Source organism: Archocentrus centrarchus, chromosome 24 (genome assembly GCF_007364275.1).
Source record: "Archocentrus centrarchus isolate MPI-CPG fArcCen1 chromosome 24, fArcCen1, whole genome shotgun sequence".
In the NCBI taxonomy this organism is placed as follows: Eukaryota; Metazoa; Chordata; class Actinopteri; order Cichliformes; family Cichlidae; genus Archocentrus; species Archocentrus centrarchus.
In genome coordinates this window covers 11900076-11906863 of record NC_044369.1, presented here as the reverse complement: position 1 = coordinate 11906863, position 6788 = coordinate 11900076, and positions in this window count along the sequence as shown.

Below are 6788 nucleotides of genomic sequence, written 5' to 3'. Positions count from 1 at the left end.
CTTACTGTCTAACATTCACACACATTCATACTCCAGTGGGAGTGTCAGAGAGCATCTTGGGGTTCAGTATCTTGCCCAAGGATAATTTGGTATGCAGACTGGAGCAGCCAGGAATTGAACCACCAACCTACCGATTAGTAGACGACCTGCTCTACCTCCTGAGAGCCACAGCCACCACATTACAGTCACCTCATAAATAAATAAATAAGTGACTTTAGCTTTTGTGCAGTAGAAGTAGAAAGCTGGATAATGTAGAAACACTTCAAAAACACTAAAAAGTAAAAAAAACCAAAACAGTAATTTGATAAAAAGGAATGTAGTATTGGTCTGAGTGGTAGTAATACTAACAGTAATAGAAACAATTTCCTCATTTAGATCAATTTTAACAGATCAAACACTGTTTTAAAAAAATGCTAGCAGTCTTTATTTTGCCTATAAAAACATATTTGAAAAGTATACTGTGTATGTCAGGGTACCACTGTTCAATAATAAAAAACAACTTGCTCAATAGTGGCAGATTTCTGCCTCATTTACATGTTTTAAACAGTGAAAGAGATGAAGGGGTCTGTCCTTTACATAAAGTGTCACACAATAGCCACTTCATGATTAAAGCTGAGCTAGTACTCTATGTCAACAACACATGAGTCGTGATGGTCTCCAGCTGATGTTCATTCCAGTTTCACATGAACAAGCCATTTGGGCAGTGAGAGGCCCTCTGGGAATATGTCTGTGTTGGGAACAGCAGTTATTATTGTTTTTAATGATTCACAATGATTCCTGGCATGTTCCACGAATGTCAAAAAAGAGTCGTCTGTGCCGTTATGTTCTGCGCACCTTCAGCTGCACAGAAAGCAGTGCACATGCAGGCTTGTGTTTACACTTAATTCTTCCAGGTGAGCTTTGTTTGAAGACTGTAAATGGATTCCAAGAGAGGCTGCATTTATCCACTTCACCCAAGCCCCCTGCACATGAAGGCAGGTTCAAAGTTTAAAGTACTTGTATCTGGGGAGGGCTCAGTCATTAAATTGTCTCGCTTTTCTGTTACAATTATTGGGTTACTTATTGGACAATAAAAAATGATTGACATTGTCCCAATAGACAAAATGACTTGGAGATAAATATAGCATTCAATCTTTATATACTGCTCCAACAAATTAAAGGAATACATTTTAATCAGACTATAGCATCAATTCAATTAAACTTCTGGGACATTGATCTGGTCAGTTAAGTAGCAGAGGGGGGTGTTAATCAGTTCCAGCTGCTTTGGTTTTAATGAATTCGACAGGTGTACTAGAGGGGCAACAAACAGGAATGGTTTTATGGGTGGAGACCACTGACATTTTTTCCCTCCTCATCTTTTCTGACTGTTTTTTCACTAGTTTTGCATTTGGCTAGGATCAGTGTCACTGCTGGAAGCTTGAGGCAATACCTGGACCCTACAGAGGTTGCACAGGTAGTCCAACTGCTCAAGGATGGACTACCCGGCACATCAATATGTGCCAGGTAGTCCATCCTGGATGGCACATCAATATAGAATAGAATAGAATAGAATGCCTTTATTGTCATTATACAGGATGTACAATGAGATTGGAGGGCCACTCCTGTTCAGTGTCATGTAACAGAAAATCAAACTCTCTAAATGAAAATAAAAATATTATAAAAATATTATAATCTAGTATAATCAATATGATCAAGAGATATACAGAAAATAAACAATGTGTAAAATATACAAAAAATAGAATGTATAAAAATATATACATACATACCTACATTGGTGCATCTGTACATTGTAAGAAAGTAAATGCGTGTATACATATAATAATGAAGATGATGAATATTGCACTTGGTGAATGAATATTGCACTAGTGAATGAATACTGGATATTACACAATATAGGAATGTTAGATATTGTTCAGTATGAATAATATAATATTGCACAGAGATGTGGGTGTTGCACAGTTACAGTGGGTGAGTGTGTGAGTTCAGGGTGGTGATTGCTCTGGCGAAGAAACTGTTCCTGAGTCTGTTTGTTCTGGCTTTGATGCACCTGTAGCGCCTGCCAGAGGGCAGCAGGTCAAACAGGTCAAAGCCAGGGTGTGAGCTGTCCTTGATGATGTTCCTGGCTCTGCTGATGCAGCGGGAGGTGTAGATGTCCATCAGGGAGGGGAGAGGGCAGCCAACGATTCTTTGTGCTGTCTTGACTACCCTCTGAAGCCTGACCCTGTCTGCCTCAGTGCAGCTGCCGTACCATACTGTGATACAGTACGTCAGCAGGCTCTCAATGGATGAGCGGTAGAAGGTCAGCAGCAGGTTTGAGTCCAAGTTGTTCTTCCTGAGGACCCTCAGGAAGTGAAGTCGCTGCTGAGCCTTCTTGATAACAGCTGTGATGTTATCTGACCAAGAGAGATCAGCAGAGATGAGGACACCAAGAAACCTGAAGGTGTGGACCCTCTCCACACGCTCGCCATTGATGTAGAGGGGAGCTGGGTCAGTCCTGTGCTTCCTGAAGTCGATGATGATCTCTTTGGTTTTCATGGTGTTCAGTACCAGGTTGTTCTCTGAACACCAGGCTGTCAACTTCAGGACCTCCTCTCTGTAAGCTGCCTCATCTCCCTTTGAGATGAGTCCGACCACTGTGGTGTCGTCAGCAAATTTGACGATGAGGTTGTTATTGTGGGCCGGACTGCAGTCATGGGTGTAGAGGCAGTACAGGAGGGGGCTCAGCACACAGCCCTGTGGGGAGCCAGTGCTCAGTGTGCGGGTGGAGGAGAGATGGGGGCCAAGTCTCACAGTCTGGGGCCGGTTGGTTAAGAAGTCCTTGATCCAGGAACATGTGAGAGGGGGGAGGCCCAGGGTGTGCAGTTTGGTGGTGAGAATGTCCGGGATGATTGTGTTGAACGCTGAGCTGTAATCCACAAAGAGCATGCGAGCGTAGCTCTGCTGCTGCTCCAAGTGGCTCAACACAGAGTGGAGAGCTACAGCGATGGCGTCCTCTGTGGATCTGTTTGAACGATATGCAAACTGATGGGTGTCGAAAGTGGGGGGCAGATGGTCTTTGATGTGCTGGAGAACCAGCCTCTCAAAGCACTTCATGATTACCGGTGTGAGGGCCACAGGGCGGTAATCATTTAGGCTGGTGACAGATGACCTTTTGGGCACGGGGATGATTGTGGCTGTTTTTAGGCAGGGGGGGATGACTGCTTGGGCCAGGGAGAGGTTGAAAATCCTGGTGAGAATCAGGGTGAGCTGGTGGGCACACGTTCTGATCACCTTGCCAGGTACTCCGTCTGGTCCGGCAGGCTTCCTGGGGTTCACTGCCAGGAGCACGCGCCGTACCTCATGCTCCTGGACAGTGAGTGGGGTGCAGCCTGGTGGGGGGGGGCAGGACTGGAGCAGATGGGTGGTCCTGAGGCATCTCAAAGCGAGCAAAGAAACAGTTAAGTTCCTCTGCTAGTGACACACTCAGGTCTCCTGCAGTCACATCACAGCCTCTGAAGTTTGTGATGTTCTGAATGCCCTGCCACACCTCCCGTGTGTTATTGCTGGACAGATGGGACTCTATTTTCCTCCTGTAGTCCGTTTTGGCTTTTTTAATTCCTCTTTTCAGGTCAGCTCGAGCAGCACTGTACAGAGCTCTGTCGCCTGACCTGAAGGCAGCATCACGGGTTTTGAGGAGTGAACGGACCTGGCTGTTCATCCAGGGTTTCTGGTTAGGGAAAACCCGGATGTTTTTGCTAACAGTCACATTTCCGATACAGAACTTAATGTAGTCCAGTACCGTCCCTGTGAATGTTTCTAGGTCCTCGTGTTCAAATAAGTCCCAGTCTGTGTATGCAAAGCAGTCCTGTAGGTCGGAGAGTGCGTTTTCAGGCCAGGTTGTAATGGTTTTTACAGTAGGCCTGGCTCTCCGTCTGAGGGGGGTGTATGCTGGGGTGAGCAGCAGGGAAATATGTGCCATTACCAGAATGTTTGCTGTGTCTCCCAGCACAGTCTCAAGAGCATGCAGGAGATTCCAGGATACAGGCAGTTACCCTAGTAGAGCAGGTCCTTAATTCAGAATCTGCTCCTTTGTGCAAGGAAAAACAGGATGAGCAGTGACGGTCTGGGGAGGCATGTCCATAGAGGGACACACAGACCTCCACAGGCTAGGCAACAGGACCTTGACTGCCATTAGGTATCAGGATAAAATCCTTGGACCCATTGTCAGACCCTATGCAAGTGCAGTGGGTCCTGGGTTTCTCCTGGTGCATAAAAACGGGAAAAAAAAAAAATGTTTTGAGTTGCTACAATGAAATTTTGGCAAAATGGACTAGCCTGCGTCTTCATTTCTTCACTTTGATTTTTGATGTGTCTCTCTGAATTCAGCCCTCTGTTGGCTCATAATTTTCATTACCATCAAACAATGTGGCATTCTTTCATTCCTAACACATTACTGAGTCCATATCAGTATAGTTATCCAGCATGATTTATTTCATTTTATTTTTTGCCACTGAGATCTGATGTTTTCAGAGTGTTTTGTTGAGCAGTGTATAAACAGGTTTATTTTTGGCTCTTAAATGAGGTCGTAGCCTGCATCACAGCATTTTCCCCATAGTCCCATAAAATAATGATACCACTTAAATATTGTGATGTAGTGTCTGGCACTTCTGTTAGGCCCCTGCTCTAACTAGTTAGTCTACTTATTGACTGTGGCAAAATTGGTATTGATTTCCACAAGGTGATAGGGTTAAGACATTGATTAAGTGATGGTGTTAAAAGAAAATGAAAATACAGACAAAAGCAAATAAATGAATTCATTCTGTTTCTGTATCGGATAATACACAAACACCGATCCTGCTAATGTGATCGGTTGATTCTTTTAATTTAATCAATATTGCTCCAGCTGTTGAGTGACCTTTGGCTGCTTCACTGAAATTATATACATGATATTAAACAGTCAGATTGAGGGGATGAATGTTTACATTGCATATGTCAAATTCACGCTTTGTTTTTTCTATGTTTTCTAATAGAAATTGCTGTGTTGTGGAAAAAAGCAAGGTTAAAAAAGAATTCTTGCCATTTTTAAGCAACTAAAAATGACACAAAGCAGAAACTGAGTGCTGCCTCCGGTTGCTTACTTTACACAGCCAGGCCTTATCATGTGCTAGGCCTTTTCTTTTTCCATTACAGCTCACAAAGACTTCAAAGAAACAGATTTTGTTGTCATAAACTGTATATTAGAAACACCATAAACCAGCAGTGGGCAACATTTTTTCTCAGAGGGCTGTACTGACTAAGATAAGGTTCGTGAAGGGCCATACTTTGAACAACTGAAATGAAACATGATGCACATAGTGTTGAATTACACTGAACTCCATGAATTTTGGTAGATGTAACAGGTAAATCTGAGTCCTGAGGTTCAGTTTTCATCATAGAAAAAGCTATATGCTTTGAGTCATATGCTTATTAATACATGAACAAATATAATCCAATTATACCCAGAGGGACCTTTCACATTAGTATAGGTATTTTTTTCAGTTTTTCTGAACCCCTACAAGATTAAGATGGTCCACGGGCCAGGTCTGCATTTAGCCCATGTGTGCCGTAAACTGCATTTTGTGACACAGTCTGATCTCATGTCAAAACAGCCACAAGAAAGTAATGTATTTGTTCAAGTTCTTGGACACAAATTGTTACTTTTTTTCAGCACAACTTTGAAACTAATGTGTTTAAGTGGGAAGTAGATTTTGTGTCTGCAGTAGGTATGCAGCAGGTATGCTGTCCAGAGTATTCAGGGGGTATACATCACCATGGCAACCAAGAAAAAGTTTTGAAGAATGTGGCAACTGCTGCATATTAAACCAAACATGATTTTTCTGAACCTAACTGAGCTGTTTTTATTGCCTAAACCTGACGAGGTAGTTGTGAAGGGTTCAAACTGTAGTTTTTGGTGAAAATATTTGTTTACTGCCAACTCCTTCTGCCTCCAAATGCAGAATTTTTCACCCCTCAAAAGTGGAAAATATTCATTTCATGCACATGGGCAAAGATCAGTACATGAGAGACCATTCAGATGAAACTGTGTCCAGGAATATGAAAAAAAAAATGAAAAAAAAAGATGAAAGAATAGAGTGAAAAGTTGTAAAACTGCCACAAGTAACTTAACTTTATGGATTTGGCCATTGGCATCTTGATTTTGTTTGTTTGCTTGCCAGATGTTACTCTATTTGGACAAGAGAGTGGAGTGCTGAATTCATAGCTCTCTTGCTTGATTACCAAAGTGCATCCACAGAGTGTGTGGGTGCGACACAATGACACAGATCCCAGTTAACCCCATTAAAGCACACAGCAGTTCTCTCCACTTTGAAAAGTTAGAAGATGTAGGAAAGAGCTGGTGGCTACAGTCACCTATGTCTGCACCAACCTGTTGCCAACCTCAAAGAAGCTATGCCCTTAATCATGCATAAATTTAAAGTTTTCATACAGTTTAACCGCGTGATTTATTTATAAAAGCTCACCCCCTGTCCACCTGTTACAAAGGCAGAATTTAGTTATATGAACCACAATTATTTTTTGTACTCCGCTGTAAATATATTTACTTCCAGTGTAAATTTAGACATTGGGAACAGACTTGAATTTGAAACCAGCCTCAAGTGGTCAAACCAGAAACTGCAGTTAGTGGTGAGTGTTTGCTTCATTTTTCAGCCCTGGAGGTTGTGGCTTTTTATGGCATCAGTACGGTGGCCCTAAAAGGTCAAACACATTGCAGTTTAAGAAAGCACCAGCAAATAGAAAAATGCTGCAAAATC